The sequence below is a fragment of the Vanellus vanellus genome (assembly GCF_965231255.1).
Source record: "Vanellus vanellus genome assembly, chromosome: 6".
Lineage (NCBI taxonomy): Eukaryota > Metazoa > Chordata > Aves > Charadriiformes > Charadriidae > Vanellus > Vanellus vanellus.
Window position 1 is genome coordinate 19,640,100 of NC_138911.1, and position 16,718 is coordinate 19,656,817.

Consider the following 16,718-nt stretch of genomic DNA (forward strand, 5'->3'; position numbering starts at 1 on the left):
CCACAAGTCCCCACAGTGCTAACACTATGCAGCAGCATGAAAAATTAGGAATATTTGGTGCAACCTAAAAAGAGAGGATAAAGCGGTTGCTCTGTCTGGGAGAAGCTCTCTGGCTTCTGTGAGGTTATTTCTAAGTCCACTCAAACAGAGTTCATGGAATTACTGGCTGGTCACTAAGTCAGATTTTACCTATTTTAGAACAACGACCCTCATCACTTTGAGCAGTAACGGTATTTCTGTGACTTTCTCATTCATTTTTTATATATACATAATGAATAAGAATATATGAGAATCAGAATATTAAATAAGCAGAATGTAATGCATTTTAAATAAACCTGCTACTTCTTTTTTTAGATCTAAATTAAATGCAAAGTAAGCACCTCTCAAATGCTTGTGGCTAAATTTACCAGTGGGAACTTAATGGGTGTGCTGATGAAACATTTACATGCAGCTGTTTTGGCCATAAAGAGAGAAAATTTGCACATCCAATACATCCAGCTTTACATCCAACTTCTCTGCAATATGATTGCCTGCTTAATACATACAAATGAAAGTTTAAATGGGAAAAACTGGCAAGGTTCAAGGTCTGGACTTTTTTTTGAAAAACATTTTCAGTGTTTAGGCCACCACGTACAAGCTGAGATTTATAAAGTTCTGCCATTCGCATTTCAGTTCTGTTCCAATAAATGCCATTATAAAGTTTTCAGACTAGTAATAAAAAAGCTATTAATGTGTTTTCTCCATGTTAATCAATTCAATATGGGGATTGTGATGTTAACACTACTTTACATTACTGCCTTCATAATTTCTCATTCTTACAATATATAAAATAAACAAAGGGTTTTTGGATTTCTTATAAATTCATTTTTATCTCAAAGTGAAAGCTGTGCAAGATTTGTGGCTTCAGACTCATAGCTGGTGATAAGCTTCTCCTTCCTTCCTCTTCCCAAACTAAATATATAAAGAGACTTTAACAAAATTAATTGCAGTATTCAGCGTTCATGAATTTCTATGCTTGTGTAATTCATTTCCTTGCAGATAGCAAAGCAAAAGGAGGTTCTCTCGCTGCCAAGGTTACAGGATTCATGAGCAAGCCTGCTCAGGACTAATGGGGAATAAGTAAAGAATCTCCCTCGTCGCTCCTTTTACCGGGGACTAGCGTTTAATCGCATTAAATTACTCAGGCCATTGGACTGCATTGCTTAGGATAGAGGGACAGCCAGAGAACAAACCCTGCCAGGAGAATCCTGAAGAGCCATTTCTCACACAATTTATGTAATGATTAATAATAAACATTACTCCCAGCTTGGGGACCAATCATATCCATATTAATCTCTGGCAAAGAGTATAGCCCCTCACTCAATTCCTTCACCAGCAACTTCACTCTTCGATCCAGGTATGATGTAGGAAGGTGAAGCAGCCTGTGCTCGCTGACAAAAAAAGCAGTAGCATAAAATCTTTGCTTTCCCCCCACCTAATCCTGCTGCCCAGAGCTGCCAACTGCAGAGGTCAGAAAAGGGAACTCAACCCTGATAAAGACCATGAAGGAAGACCCTGTGGGTGAGGTGAAGCCACAGAGCACTGTAAGATCAATCTAGGTGTTTCTTCTCTTGTTGCAAATCAACAAATTCACTTTCAGGTGCCATACATACTTCTTACAAGAAATAGCTTTATATGCAGGAAAAGACCTGTCCTGGTTTGAGGTAAAAGAGAACCAATATTTGGTTCAGTAATTTTACTTTGCAGCTAAGCCTCTTCTAGCTAACTGAACTCTATGAAAATTAACAGCATATTGTGCAGAAACTGTTTGCTCTCAGAGTGATAAGACCTGATTAGTTGTAATTTATGCCAAGGAATGGCATGCAAAGGCTCTTGCTTATACTTATTGCTATAACAACCAAGGCCAGCTAACTTTGTTATTTGCCCCGCTGGAGGATTGGAAGCGGAAAAGCATAGAGGGCTCCCACCTGCGGGGAGGAGCAGACAGGACAGGTGACCCAAAACTTGACCAACAGGGTATTCCATCCCATCTGCATCATGCACAGTATAGAAGCCATGGGATCAAAGGATCAGCCCTCTTTCTTCAATGGCCGGCATCCAAGGAGGACACTGTCTGTTCATCTGCCACTGATGGCAAACCGCGCATTCCTGAATCTAGATCTGGAACCCAGTTCCCATCTGTTGCTGAGTCCAGTCTGGGACTTTTCCCCATGCCTGCCAGTGATGTGATCATCATCCTCGGAGCTCAATACTAGTTTTGTATCTATTGTATATATTTCATTATTTTCTTTTTTATTATTTTAATATTTTATTAATATTTTCAATAAAGTAGTTTAGTTTTTTCTAAACTCATAAGTCTGTTTCTCTATCTCCCTCCTCTCCTTGGAGAGAGAGGTGGAGAGCATCTGTCGTTGGTTTTCAGTGGCCAGTCCAGCCCAAACCATGACAAGACCCATCCAGTCACCCTTCCCAAATCATAGAATCATAGAATTCTAGAATTGTCCAGGTTAGAAGGGACCTTGAAGATCATCAAGTCCAACCACCAACTAACACTGACAAATCCTAAAGTCCTGCCTGTTCTGAGACAGCCCAGATCTGGGGAGGGATACTGATATATCCATAAAGCAACGAACATTTCCTGACTTTTCCTAGATTTTTGAGTTAGAGGGTGGAAGTACAATTTAATTTCCTACTTTATAAAATGCAATTCACTTTTCATTCGCACTTTTATAAAAATCCACTGAGATAAAAGACTTGTTTAATTTATTCTTCCACTTCAGCTTGAAATGGAGGACCAGGTGAGCTGCTTGTTCCTGATAAACTAAAAGAAGTGGTCCAAACCTAAATGCTTATTAATATGAACACATCTTTACGTTCCACGTACAACATTATTCCAAAGACAATATGAGAGGCTCAGTATTGTGGTCACAGGACACAAAAAAGGGAATGTTAAGATTCATTCTTACCCAAGGAAAGTGTGTTGCTGCGGTAGGCAGTGCACTGAACCACGTCCCACCACTGTACTGCTGTTCCGTGTCACTCTAACTTGGAGATGACTTACAGACATGAGAAGGGGCTTGGGGCACCCCACTTCACACCCCAGCAGGTCTGATTTTCATGAAACGTCAAAATTCAAGCCTCTCTAAATTATCTCAAAGTGGGTCAACAAGGGAGAGACACTCTCAGCTTAAAAACACATTTTTATTATGCATGATGTAGTTAATTGTCTGTTAAATCTCACTTTCCTTTACCATTAATTTTTCTCTTTATCAGATTCCACCACCACCACTTAAAAGAGCACCTAGAAGTTGCATAAGAACAAACTCTGTAACAAGTGTCACATTCTTGCCTACTTAACTCCACTTAACTCAGTTCAATCAGAACACAAATTGTCCACGTGCAATCTAAAATTCCCACTAGATAATTGTTCCAAGGACAGAAGGTGAAGTGAATGGCAAGTCAGAATTGATGTGGAGACATCTCAATGTCCTCTTCTCTTGGAAGGTTAGAGTAACCACGGTATTGCAAGCTTTCAGAGATTAGAAACTTGATCCTCTTAATTCACGTTATTTAAATTGTGGATTCATGATGTTAAGCTGAATGAGGCAGTCTTTGAGGAGAAAGAGAATAATTATGTGACTGAAGAAACATGCTTCAAGTAGTGCATTTTACGCCTTTATCAGCTTTGTTTCTCAGTCCCCAAATGTGCCACTTTTCACATAAATCTATATAGAATAGGAAGAATAGGACTCCTTAACCCTTCTCTGATAAATTAATCTCCTCTAGAAAGGTTCACATGGAAAAATCTTGAGAAAGAATGATATTGGAATCCTTGAATTTAACATGCTGTTAAAAAAAAAAAAAAGATTAATGAGATGTATCAATTGTAAACATAAAAGTTGTGGAAGAGAGAAGGACTTACTGAGTGACCCTCACAGGCTGTAATGCTGCATGGCATCCTACTGAGACTAGAAATAAACACACATAGTCTGTGAAACAGTGATTTAAAATATCATGTTGCTCATTTGCATTGAAATTGTTTCATAAGGGCCCCGTGGAAAGGGCTCATTTGTCCATCTCTAAACCTGGCTGTTAGCATCTATCTGCTAAACAGGACATAGCAGGGGCCACTTACAGGCAAATTCAGACCAGGACATGCCATGAGCCTCTCTACAATGTCACTGCAAGGAAGACTACAGCTCTTCAAGGCACACAGCAAACAGGTCAATTCCAAATGGCCAGCTACTCCAGCAGAACATTGCTCAAAACATGTCTGGAATGGGTGGGGAAGGCCTTTAGATCAGAAAAGTGCCTTCGTATTTTCTAGATCAAGCAGGAGAGTAGTTCTGCATCTCAGACCCTGATCTAATCTCCTCAAAGAGCTACACAGTAATCTTGACAGTAACATGGTGTCTAAAGAGCCTTCTAGGAGCTGCCTCTGGATCAACTCCTATGGAATCTGCACAGCCCCACCAAAGATGTGGAAGTGAAAAGCCATATTCTCTATTTTACCATACATGGCACTAGCTGATCCTAATGGGATGAACAAAAAAATATAACCATCATACTCAATCACAAAATCCAAAAAATGTGCGTGTGAAAAAGGGACATACTAAATCCTCAAAAAGTCCAGCTCCAGTGTGGAATGAAGTCTCTCCCTGCTGCCCCCTTAGCAGTTTGATATCAAGCACATTCCGGAAACTCAGAGTAAATATTCAAAAAATGTTATTTCAAAGAAATGACAGCAAAAGGCTAATTGGAAAAGCACTCATTCCAATAAGTATCACTGAGAAAAAGTTTTAACTCATATATTCACCTTTAACTCAAATATTCTCCTTTTGTTTAAAGACTGCAAACCTATGGCATGCACCAGTGGGACCATTTTGTCATTGGAAAGTTCTTGCCATTATATGCCTTCAACAAATAATTAAAAAGTAAAAAAATGACATCAAATGGTTGGTAGACGCAGATTTCAGATACACTCAATTTCCGTGATTTTTGTGAAAACTGGTGACTGGCTGCAGCGGATACCCAAAATGAGTACTCATATTAGAAAAAGAGGCTGAAATGGGAGTGTAACAGAGACGCATTTCCTCTGCTCTAAAATATATAGTGCCCTGCCAGTTAGCACTTGGGCTGCTTTCTTTTTTGCCAGAGCAGAGGTTGGAAGTACTGGACAAGCAAGGGCAATATCTCTCTTGTATAGAGAGGATTCTCTGTCCCACTAGGGGACGGTGAGAAGTTCTTGAACACTGGAAGAGAGCAAATATCACTCCTATCTTCAACATAGGGAATAAGGAAGATCCAGGCCTGTCATTCTCATCTCAATCCCTGGGAAGGTGATGGAACAACTAATCCTGGAAACCATTTCCAAACACATGAAGGACAAGAAGATGATTAGGAGTAGTCTGAATGGATTTACGAAGGGGAAATCATGCTTAACTAACATGATAGCTTTCCACAATATGGTAACTAGCTCTGTGGATGAGGGGAGAGAATAGGATATTGTTTATTTTGCCTTGTATGGCTTTTGAGACCTGTAGCTCTGCAGAGAAAGACCTTGGGGTCTTGGTGGACATTAAGTTGACCATGAGCCAGAAATGCACTCTTGTAGCAAAGAAGGCCAACAGTATTCTAGACTGCATTCAGAGAAGCACCACTAGCATGTCACAGGACGTGATCCTTCATCTCTACTCAACACCAGTGAGGCCATATCTGTGCCAAACTCTGGGCACCCCAGTACAAGAAAGAAATGCAACTACTGGGGCGAGCCCTGCACAGGGCTATAAAGATGATTTGACTGGAGCATCTTTCATACAAGGAGAGATCAAGAGAGATGGAACTGCTCAGCCTTGGAGAAAAGAAGATTCAGAGGTGTTTGTATCAATGTGTATAAATAACTGATGGGAAGGAATGAAGAAGACGGAGTCGGACTCTTCTCAGTAGCGCCCACTGAAATCACAAGAGCACAATTCAAAAAGCAGGACATCAATCTGAACACAAGAAAACACTTCTTACTGTGAGGGTGGTCAAACACTGCAACAGGTTGCCCAGAGAGATTGTGGAGTCTCCATCTGTGGAGATATTCAAAACCCAACTGGACACAGTCAGCAGCCTGGACACAGACACGCAGCCTGCTCTAGCTGTTCCTGCTTGAGAAGGGGGTTGGACTACCTGATCTCAAGAGGCCCCTTCTAACCTAACCAATTCTGTGATTCTGTACCATAGCAAGGGAAAGCTGGACAGGCATTGAGAATACAGATGGCAAAGCCAAGTTACCACAGCAGAGATTAGGAAACAAATATCCACAGGAATCTAGATTTCATTAATTTTATTTCTCTTGGAAATCTGTGATTTTTCTGCAGCCAAAGTTCAACGAATTTCTTAGCAGGCAGCAGCATCCCACACATTCTGCATTGCAAGATTAAGACATTAGGCTAGAGAACAAAACTCCCTGATTATTGCAGTTGCAATGCTGAGGAACCTCCTATAGCAATGTCATACACCATCTCACACACTCAAGTGAGCATTATTTGGATCACCATGAGGGGAAGTGGGAAGGAGATTTGAAAAATCCTAAAATGAAAGATAAGAGCTTGGCTCCATGGAAGACAACACACAGCTCCCACTGACTTCACTGTGGCCAGGTTTTTACGACACAGAAAGCAGTAACTTGTGTATTCATTCTGTGCTGACACCTGATATTGTATCATGTAAATAAACCCCTAAATGGCTTAAAGTGGATATGGCAAAACCGTGATATCCAGAAGCAGAGAGCCATTCCAGTGTCCTAATCTTACTCATCTAATCGTCTCTCACTGATGCTCTTAGATGAAAACTGACACTTACATGAATAGAGTTGAAAGAGAGAAAACTTATGATAGGCAATCAGAAAAGCAATCCTCATTGCTCAGTGCTCTTCTGCAATAACAACAGTCATTACGAAAGAGCTGCCTCTGCCATTTGTACATAAATTGGTGTCAAACAGAGCATGAATCAGGTTTCCATTGAGAACACCCTGCTATGGGAAGCCACATCTGACCACTGAATGGCCATCAGCAGTGGTGGTAGCAGCAGGGGCATTCCACTGACATTTACGTACATACCAGCTGGATCTAAACACACTTCAAGGTATTCTCCTGGAAGAGAATATCTCTCCAACATATTCTCCTCCTGCTTTCTTCACAGTCTCCAAAAGAATTTTTTTTTTCCCCAAGCTACCACACCTTGAAAAAAACATTGCTTCTCTTTGTTTGAATGTATTTGGCTGCTTTTCTGCCAACTACAATGCATTCCCTACTCATCGAGAAAAAGGTGGACCTGAAAGAAACCTGCAGGATGTTTTCTGTGTGTGCATGTCGTATAGACAGTAATGTTGATCCTCTTCACAGCTTTTAAATATGCCTTCAACAATTTTGATTATTTCAAATCTTATTGCAATTCCTTTGGTCCCGAATTTTCAAAAGAAAAACTAAATGTGCCACAAATCTAACAAATATCTGGTTTTGAATGAAAGTCTTTTTCTCTTACATGGTTCATGACTTTCCACTTTTAACATTCTCAAGAGAAAGACTATTTAGTTGTTTTCTTAAATACCTTTAAATCATCTTTTGAATCTTTTCCATTTTGCTTCATTTACATAATTTACCTATTTTTAACATGCAATTCAGTTTGCACTTCAATATGCCCTTCAAGGTGACCTCTGAAAAGGTTTCCTAAATGCTGAGGTTAGGACTTTGTCAACATCAGCACAGTTGAAGATGATGACATATATTGTTCTGCTTTCTGGTGGTTCAGAGTGGCAAGGTGCAGGTGGTAGAAACGTCTGGCAGAGCAACAACATCCTTGGCTTATGGCAGTAAAGTGCAAAATGGAGCAAGCAAGAAAATCAAAACATAAATTGTTGTATAATAATTCAATAATCTAGCACAGAAAAAACTCCTCAAGAAATTGTATCAAAGACAATTAGAAGCAGGAGGGGGAGTGTAAGTAGATGAATGGGTTTCAACAGGAAAGAACTGAACATTTACAAGGATTCTCTGTTCTCAAGGAAGCTTCCCATGCCATTTAAAGGCATAGAAGAGGGTACACAAAATAACTGCAATACAACAACGTGAATTAAGATTGTGCCGTGGTTAAAACAATCTTTGTGCATGCCTCATTCAATGCTAATGACAGGAATTACTGTATATATATATACTGTATGTAAATAGCTGTAGCAAAATAGTGTTATACTACCATCATCCAAATTTTCAGAGGTACTGAAAGCTTCAAGTAGCAAATGTGTGCGCTCAGAAATTGTAAAATAAAGTGCTCTCTCTGCTTCCTGTTAAGATACATCCCTTCACACAAAATCTAATTCCCTCTCTTCCAGCTCAGTTATTCCCTATTGTCAAGTCAATCGCTGATTTTGGTGCTCATTTGTAAAAAGATTCAGGGAGTCCAAGATCCCAAATGATTAAGGGTAATTAGTCCTTATTATAGATGATTACAAGCAGGTATTGATTACCATTGACTGGTAATCACTGTTGATTACATTGGTTTTGTAAGTTTGGGAATATATTTCAGAAAGTACAACGGCTGGTGTCTAGAACACTTGCTGAACCTCCTTCCTACACCTAAGCTTCACAGCAAGGATTCAACCCACAATTATCAGCTGGAAAGACAACACCATCTTGCAGTGCAGCAGTATTTCCAATAAGAAGCTATGCCATACGGTGGATGCCTTGTACGTATCATGGAGTTTGGGTAACATAAAGCACCCAAACGTGATTTGTGGCCTTAAAGTCAACACACTCCACCCTAAGAGACCCCAGAACTAGTAATGGTTTAGAGCTGCTGATCAACAGATCTGTCATTCTGTGCATACCATTGCTGAGTTTAATAAAAGGAAAGAGTTGAAAGAACTTCAGCTGTGAATTACACCTAATGAAGTGGTCTACCCACCACATTATTCTTCAATTGCAGCTGACAAATCCAAGACAAGGGCTGTATGCTATTGGCCTGCCTACAGTCTGATAACACAAAAAATCATTTTCCCTTCTCTTTTTGTATATGTAAAAAATGTTAAACATTTAGTTTACTGTCATTTTCTAATGTTGTCTGAAATACATTGTGACACATCAAAAACGTTTGTAGAATGAATAAAAAATGTGCTGTCTGTTTCAATATACTTCTTCAGTCATTCCTCTGCATTTGATGTTACCTGTATTTAAATGTCTAAAGCTGCCTTAATTATTTATTTTATCACCTTTCTAAAACATTCTTTTCTCTTTCTGCTATTCTTCCCTTTTTCAAATAAAATTGTATAAAACACGTAACAGCAGTTAGAAGAGATGCAAAACTGGGGATCCCCTGATCAGGTGTATGTAAACCACTGCCGTTCACTTGAGTTCAGTCAGCGCTGAATACCAGCATGCACTCAGTTCCTGATCCACCTAGATGCTGAAATGGCTTCTTATTTGACCACAGTTGAGTCCCATAAAAAAATTGTTCTCTGGAATAGTAAAGTCCCATTACATGCATTCAGACATGAGAGCACTAAGTATTTCCCAGGAGACACTGCACCTTCAGGATTTAGCCTTCAACATCACTTCTCCCAGTTATCGAAAGCAGAGCTGAACTACTTGTAATGTGCTTTAAGATGCCTGGGCAAAAAGCATGCAGTTGTGCAATGTATTTATTAACCACCATTACTGTATTCTAGAGTTTTACTTTGGAGAGGCTGGCTGAAGACCTGCACCATTCGTATTCTGTCTACTACAAAACCTGAAACTTAAAGACACAGGCACGGGAAACAAATCATTGTAAAACTGCTCCCACAACAAAGATATACTCTGACGTGCTCCTGAGATTATAAATTAACCTCTAATTACAGATTACAAACCAGCAAGAAGGAAGCCCAGATACATCCCTTTCTGTTGTAGGCTAACTGATCCATCGCCAAATATTTATCAGGAGACCCTCAGATGAATTTAGTGATGTCAGGAAATGAAAGATAAATCTGGCTGGCTTTATGCCAGGCATAATGGCAGCAGCAGCTGTGTTTGATTCATCTATACAGGTCTGGGAATTAATCTCCCAGTCAGCCAGGTTGGAGGTCAGAACTGGATTTCTCCTGAGAAAAAGCACTATTCCAAACTGTGCAGCAGGAAAATACGAAAAATTGCAATGTGAACAAAAATCCATACTGACTAGGACGAGACACCCACATTCATCTTCATTTCTGAACTCAGCCAAAATATGAAGATACATATGAAGATACGCGGCATAAAGAGCTGACAGGCTATTGCATTATCTAATCTTTACAAAGAGTATTTGTGTTAGGCATGGAGCTTAATTTAGGAAAGTTTGATTTTCCTTTCCCCACACCCATTCCCCTGCTAACACTTTATTCAAGGAATCAATTAGACCTTGATCAACCATTGATCAAGAGTTCCCAGTGGGGAGCCGTAATGCATTTTATCTGCAGTTACTGTTCCTGAATAACACCTATTTCTGAGCATGCACTTAATTCTTTTCATCAATACTTTGCTACCCTTCAACAAGCCTGTTAATAGCACTTTGGAGGTGCACTTTCAATGAAATCCTCCTTTGACAAACGAATTAGTGAAACTATTGGGATTTCCTTTGGTGCGTTTGCTTTTTTCAGCCACATAGGCAAATAAATTCCATTCTTCTCACCTCCTGCTGCCTAAAAGAAGGTTGAAGTGATGTGCTGGAGTTCAAGATACTAAGTGGAAAGCTGTTCAGAACAAATAATAGAAAAAATAATGAATAATGCTTTAAAGCAAACATTCATTATTTTTCAGTAAATTCCCTAGGGAGTGAAAGATGTGATGCATCTTTGCAATCTCCAGAATTTTTCACTGTCATTAGCATTTCCCTAGCAATATTTCTTTTAAAGGAAAAACACAAAAGGTGCATTTCAACTTTGACAAGACTTCAGTACATGATTAAGTCAGTCACATGGTTTTAAGCATGCACTTAAGTTATCTGCTGAACTGGGACAGATTTAAACCTGTGCCTGAACGCCTTGCTGAAAAGAAGCCAGAACGAATTGGTTATAATTAAATTCTTTTGATGAAATTTCTGCAACTCCCTATTGTGTGACACCAGTACTGAAATGCTAATAAACTAGTTAAAATTAAGCTTATTACCAAGTGAAATAAACCACAGAGACACTTCTGTCTTTTCTTATTTTATACCGCCATTTATATAACATTATTTTGCGTTACAGAAATAAAATACTTGATCAGGGCTAATGCATCACCCTCTCGGAGCAATAATTGCAGTGCACTGCAATCCAGGAGACAATCTATAGATTCCTCCACATCTGCCTGCAATGCTATTCCTGTTTATCTGAGAAACAGCTTTTAGCTATGTCAGCACTTATGCAAAACCCTAACTCCAGGCCACTGCCAGAGAGATGCTCCATGCCAGAAACTGTTCAGTGTGTGGAGCGCTCTTTTAAAAATTAAACAAATGGAGCTCTAACTGAAAAATAAAGCATTAACGCACAGGCTGCTCAGAAACCATTGCACACGCGTACCAGGACTTGCACGCTCTGAAGCATGTTACGTTAATGCAGCATATCCCTGCAGAAATACCACAGTTAAAAATGGCCTTGTCCTCTTGAGAGTCTTCAGCACGCTGACACACACAGATACTACCCACACAGATACTGTTCAGGAATTCTCCCAGCCTTGCACAGCAGCAGCAACAGCTATGTTCACTGTGGCAAAGGGGGATACAGGGACCCAATATTTCTACCCCCACCACTCAAAAGTTTCAACAGTAAGAAGTTTTAAAACATGTGACAATGGGACGGTGCAGGCAAAGTCAAATGCTGAGGAAGAAACGCTGGTAGAAGAGGCAGGCCATCTCATTGAAGAGCAGTGGAGAGTGACCACCCTGCCAGTTTTGCAGGGCATTCCAAAGCCGTTTGTTTTCCAATAATTTAAAACCATCTGTAAACTGCATACAATTCGGATGACCTTATCCCTCCATTTTAGCTTCCATTTCTCCATTTTCGAAAAGATGAACATCATTTCTCTGTGCGCCTTGGACAGTCCTGCGTGCTAGGCTGACTTGGAACACGAGGCATTTTGTTACCTGAGCAGACACCCTGCTCCACTGAAGCTCTGCCAAAAACAAACATGGAAAACTTTTAAGCTCTCTGGTCAGATGCTCAATGAGAACAACGGTTTCTGCAGCAGGTCCGAACTACACTTTCAGTATGAATAATTTCTTCAGTTTGATTGTGAACCTCTTCCTCATATTGGCAAGCGGCTCAGCATCGTCAGATCATTTCTGTAAGCAACTGCTCATGAGTGCAGAAGGTGAAAGAGATCCAGTTTTTCCACTTCGTCTTTAAAACCAAATGTGAGAGAGGTTGTGAGGACTGAGCTATACTTGAAATCATACCCACTACATTCCAGTCTGCTGACTACAATCTGTACGGGACCAAGCAAAATAACAATCAGCAATTACAATAATTTGCAAAATGTTTTGAGAAACAAAACAAGAAATGAATCAATCTACAGACCATATTTTTTATAAGCTAGCAGTAAAAGCTATAGAGGAACTCATTACAATTTACTGCGACACAGAAAACAAGAGCATTTTCACACATCTCTTGAAAAACAGCATTAGCCATTATTTTTCAATCCTCTACCATTCTGTGGGCCATTTTCAACACAGCTAAGCAGACATGGAATTTAAGCTGTAATTTTCACAGGGACCCCAAGTGAGTTAATGGCCTAGTCTTTATGGAAAATTCTGGTCTTAACTTTGAGTTGCCAATAGCAGTAACTGCTGCCATAATCAAATATCATAGCCAGTGATCCTTCAGTGCTTTTGTTCCTTAAACTGGCTTATATTACTCAGTTTGACATTTCAAAAAGAAAAGGGGAAAAAAATCACATTATGGTGGTTTAGTTACGTTCTTCAATTTATGGGCATTAAATAGTGGCACCATAGCTCTGCCTATAAATAAGAAAAAATGCAGACATATGAACAAACAAGCCTACTGAAAAAAAAAATCACATATTACAGCTGCAAAAAAGTAAATACGGACTTTCTTTTCTGTGCCTCCAGGAGAATCATCACAATAAAAATACACAAAGACGCTAAAACCAGAAGGATTATACAAGTTAGAACTGGTACAAGACTATGCATTTTATTAGCATAATTTGTATTCTAACAGAGTCCAATCTGGTGTTGAGAAATATAAGGAGTATCGAGCCTCTGACAGGATAGGGCCCTGCTGCTTTCTCTTTATCACAATAAAATTAAGATCTCTTATAAATACATATGGAGCCTCACATAGAAATGATCAACTTATAAAAATGTCAAATTCTGCTCTTTATAAATGGAATAACAATAGAACATATAAAAGAGAATATTCAAGCTATAGATGGGTGGCCATTCACAAACCCATTCATTCACATGACTCTAGCAATGTCACTGGAGTTTGGACTGCTTCAAACAGGGGCATAAATTTACCCTGAAAAAATAGTGCTCTCATAGTGATAACAACCTGCCTTAGTTCTCATAATCACACAAACTCCATTCAATCTCTTGGTCTGATATTTTTACCCTCAGAAAAATAAAAAGCTGTGCTTTGGGAACTTGCAGATGGACATGCACAAACCCAAGTCCCTCAGGTGCCCACTTTAAGCTGAAGACAGCCTACGAACCAGTCACTTTGCTGCTTTGGGAAGAGCCAAGACAAAATAAAAGTGCTATATATTTTTCCTGACAACCATCCTGTAGGAATGTGTTTCCTTATCCTGTTCCCACACAGGTTACGTTTCACTTCTGCAGAACTCAAGGGATTCATATTTTGCAATGTAACCAGCCAGGACAGTTGGAGGAATAGTGAACAAGGTGTGAGCTCAGGTCCACAGTGCAGCTCCAAGAAGCAAGGCATTACCCCTTTTCCTTCCTATATGATGTATTCCTGAACTTTCTCCAAGCCCCTCTCTCTTTACAACATCAGACCACACAGCCAGTTCAGAGAAAGTGTTGTAAAAGTCCAAGGCAGCATTTATCTCATGAGATCAAGGCAGACTTTTCTCCACCAAGAAAAGGGAAGATGACATTCTAGGGCATGGGAGCAAGTTGGCTGCTTAAAAGCTCAGAGAGGCTGCTGCCAAGTCATTAGAATGAGAAGCAGAGGCAATTTTGGGGCTTCTCCCAAGCTAATGAACAAGAATGGGTCAGTTTAGGCTGTCTTGAGTCCCAGCAGCCTGTCCTGTCCGCCTCCACAGCTGCACACTCTTCCATAGCAAAAGAATAAAAGCGCTCTGCCAAAAACCTATCTGTGAATGTAAAATAACTTTTGTCTTGATGCTTTTTAATAATTAATAAGCTACTAAAGTAACAGGACATAATTCACTGGACAAGAGCTATTAAGTCAGCTGCAATACCCAGCCCTGCCATCGGCACAGCTCAGTCTCTCAAATCGCTTGCCATCAGTCAAAACAGGGAGAGCTCTAAACTTCGAATCAGCCCTAGCTGCCTGCAGAGTCTTGGGCAACTCTCTCAGCTCCTTCCTTTCCACCTAAACGGGGTAATAACACCACCCCGCTTCACGGAAAGAGGAGAGTATTGATTAAACTCTGCAGCAAGGGACAAAGTATCCACTCCAAGTCCTTCCACTTGACAAAGTAGGAGTAAATGAAAACTGCCAGGGAATCCATTATTCTTCGCAAGCCAGAAACAAAAAAAAACAATTGGCCCCATTTTATCCTGGGAAGAATTTTACAGATACATACACTTCTAATTAACAGAAGGCTACAAGGTATTTGAAAAAAATGTTGTTTTTTTTCCCCTCTCTCTCTATAGAGATAGATGAATGATACAGGAGGTGGAGCCTTCGAAGTCTTTAATCTGAAGAGTCTTCTTCTGCTTTTGCACGCAAAATGAATGTTACTTTCTTCTGATGTGCAAGTGTTAGTGTACATTGTTCTTTCACTGATTTTCCAAGGAAATGCATTAACTGAATTACTGTGGTGGACTGCCTGGGTTAGCTACTTCTCCATATTGTGCATGGCAATACTGTTGTTCACATCAGGAAAGACAGCACAGAAATTCTAAGCATGCTGTACGAAAATACTAGTTTTAGGCTGCCGCTGTTTTATTTATTCTGTAGGCAGTAGTGTAAGTGTAACACCGAGACAAACTATTGATTTCCTCAGTATAAGACCATGGATTCAAAGTCATGCAGGAACATTAAGGGCCTCAAATGTGATCATCCACAATGCACAGACTACAGCAATTGCTTAACTCAGTAAAACTGCACTTGAACTGGAGCCCATTATTTTAGACTCTGTTTTGATCTTAAGACAACTGCAGCATACCTTCTGCATCAACCTATAGCATGTGACTCAGAGGAAAGTTAAATTTCCTGATTTATTTATTAAGAACAAACAAAACCCACTACAAACCAACAGGCTTGAGGAGGGAGGGAATCCTTCCTCACACCCTTTTTTCACTATTTTTACCTCTGAAGAGTGAGGACCAGCATCCTCTGTGACACACTTGTCAACATAACAGCGCTGATTACTTTATGAATAAAAATGTTTCTTTTTTTTTTCTTCCCTCCATACCCACATGTTTATCAAACTATCATACTTAACAACAGCCAACAACAGGAAATTATACAAGATGATGACGTGGAGCATAAATAACATTTTTCTTTTTAACCTACTCCATAATATTTTCAAGTATTTCTTCCGTGTTCAGGACAGATATTTAGTATGTCATTATTTTCAAAACTGCTATCATTTCTCTTCTTAAAATCTCTTAAGAAGAGGATCTTTTCCTTTCCCAAACTGAATCAGGGTAGTATCCACAATCCCTCTTCGTGACTACTCTCTCCCACCTTTCTAGCGCTTCTAATTGTTTCTGTTACCCTTCACTGAAATGAAGTAACCAAAATTCAATATTAAATTCAGTGAGGAGAGTCCGTCCAGTTATACAACAACATGATAATATTTTCTAACTCATTCCCTTTCTAAATATATGCCAAGTGTTGTATTTGTTTTTTGGAGGCCCATTGCATATTAAGTAGATGCCTTTATTAAGCTGTCATGTATGACGTGCAGATCTTTCTCCCAAGAGGTTACAAGTAATTCAGAATCCAATAATGCATACAAGTAATCTTAAATTGCCCCTTCTACTTTAATTACTTTGCAAGTTAATTCCATGTTCCAGCTACAGCATGCCGTCCAGCAACCTAGCTTGTTTCAGTCCTTCAGAAGTGCACCTGACAATCACAGTGTGCATAAATTAATTCAGAGCCTTTTGAGAAAGTAATGTTGACATCCACTCCTCATCCAGGTTATTGCTAAACATACTGAATATAACTATGTCTACTGTTAATCTTCATTTTATTTTGATATTTTGTGCTGTTATTTTTAATTTTAATTTATTTTTTTGGCTATTTTGTCTTTCCATTCCCGAAGAAGACGTTTATTGGTCATATACCTGATGAGTGTTAATTCGTGGCAAAATTTGGCCACCTACCCTGTGATTTTCAAGCTCCCTTTGACTGAATAGGCAGGTTACACACAATTACACCCTTGTTTTGCATTTATTCATATGAGATATTTTTTCAGAAAAATTATTTTAAGATGTCAGATAGGCAACCTTGCCCTTGCAACAGAAATACCAAGCAAGCACAGGAACAAAAGTCAAACATAAGCAAAATT

At 39.5% G+C, this 16,718-nt stretch overlaps 1 protein-coding gene across 1 annotated transcript in view; it reads right to left on the reverse strand.

Annotated features, from left to right (window-relative positions):
* The window catches only part of TSPAN4 (tetraspanin 4), a gene marked incomplete at its 5' end in the record, with an annotated part of 219,856 nt that overhangs the window by 40,412 nt on the left and 162,726 nt on the right, over nucleotides 1-16,718 (reverse strand). The window lies entirely within an intron of this gene.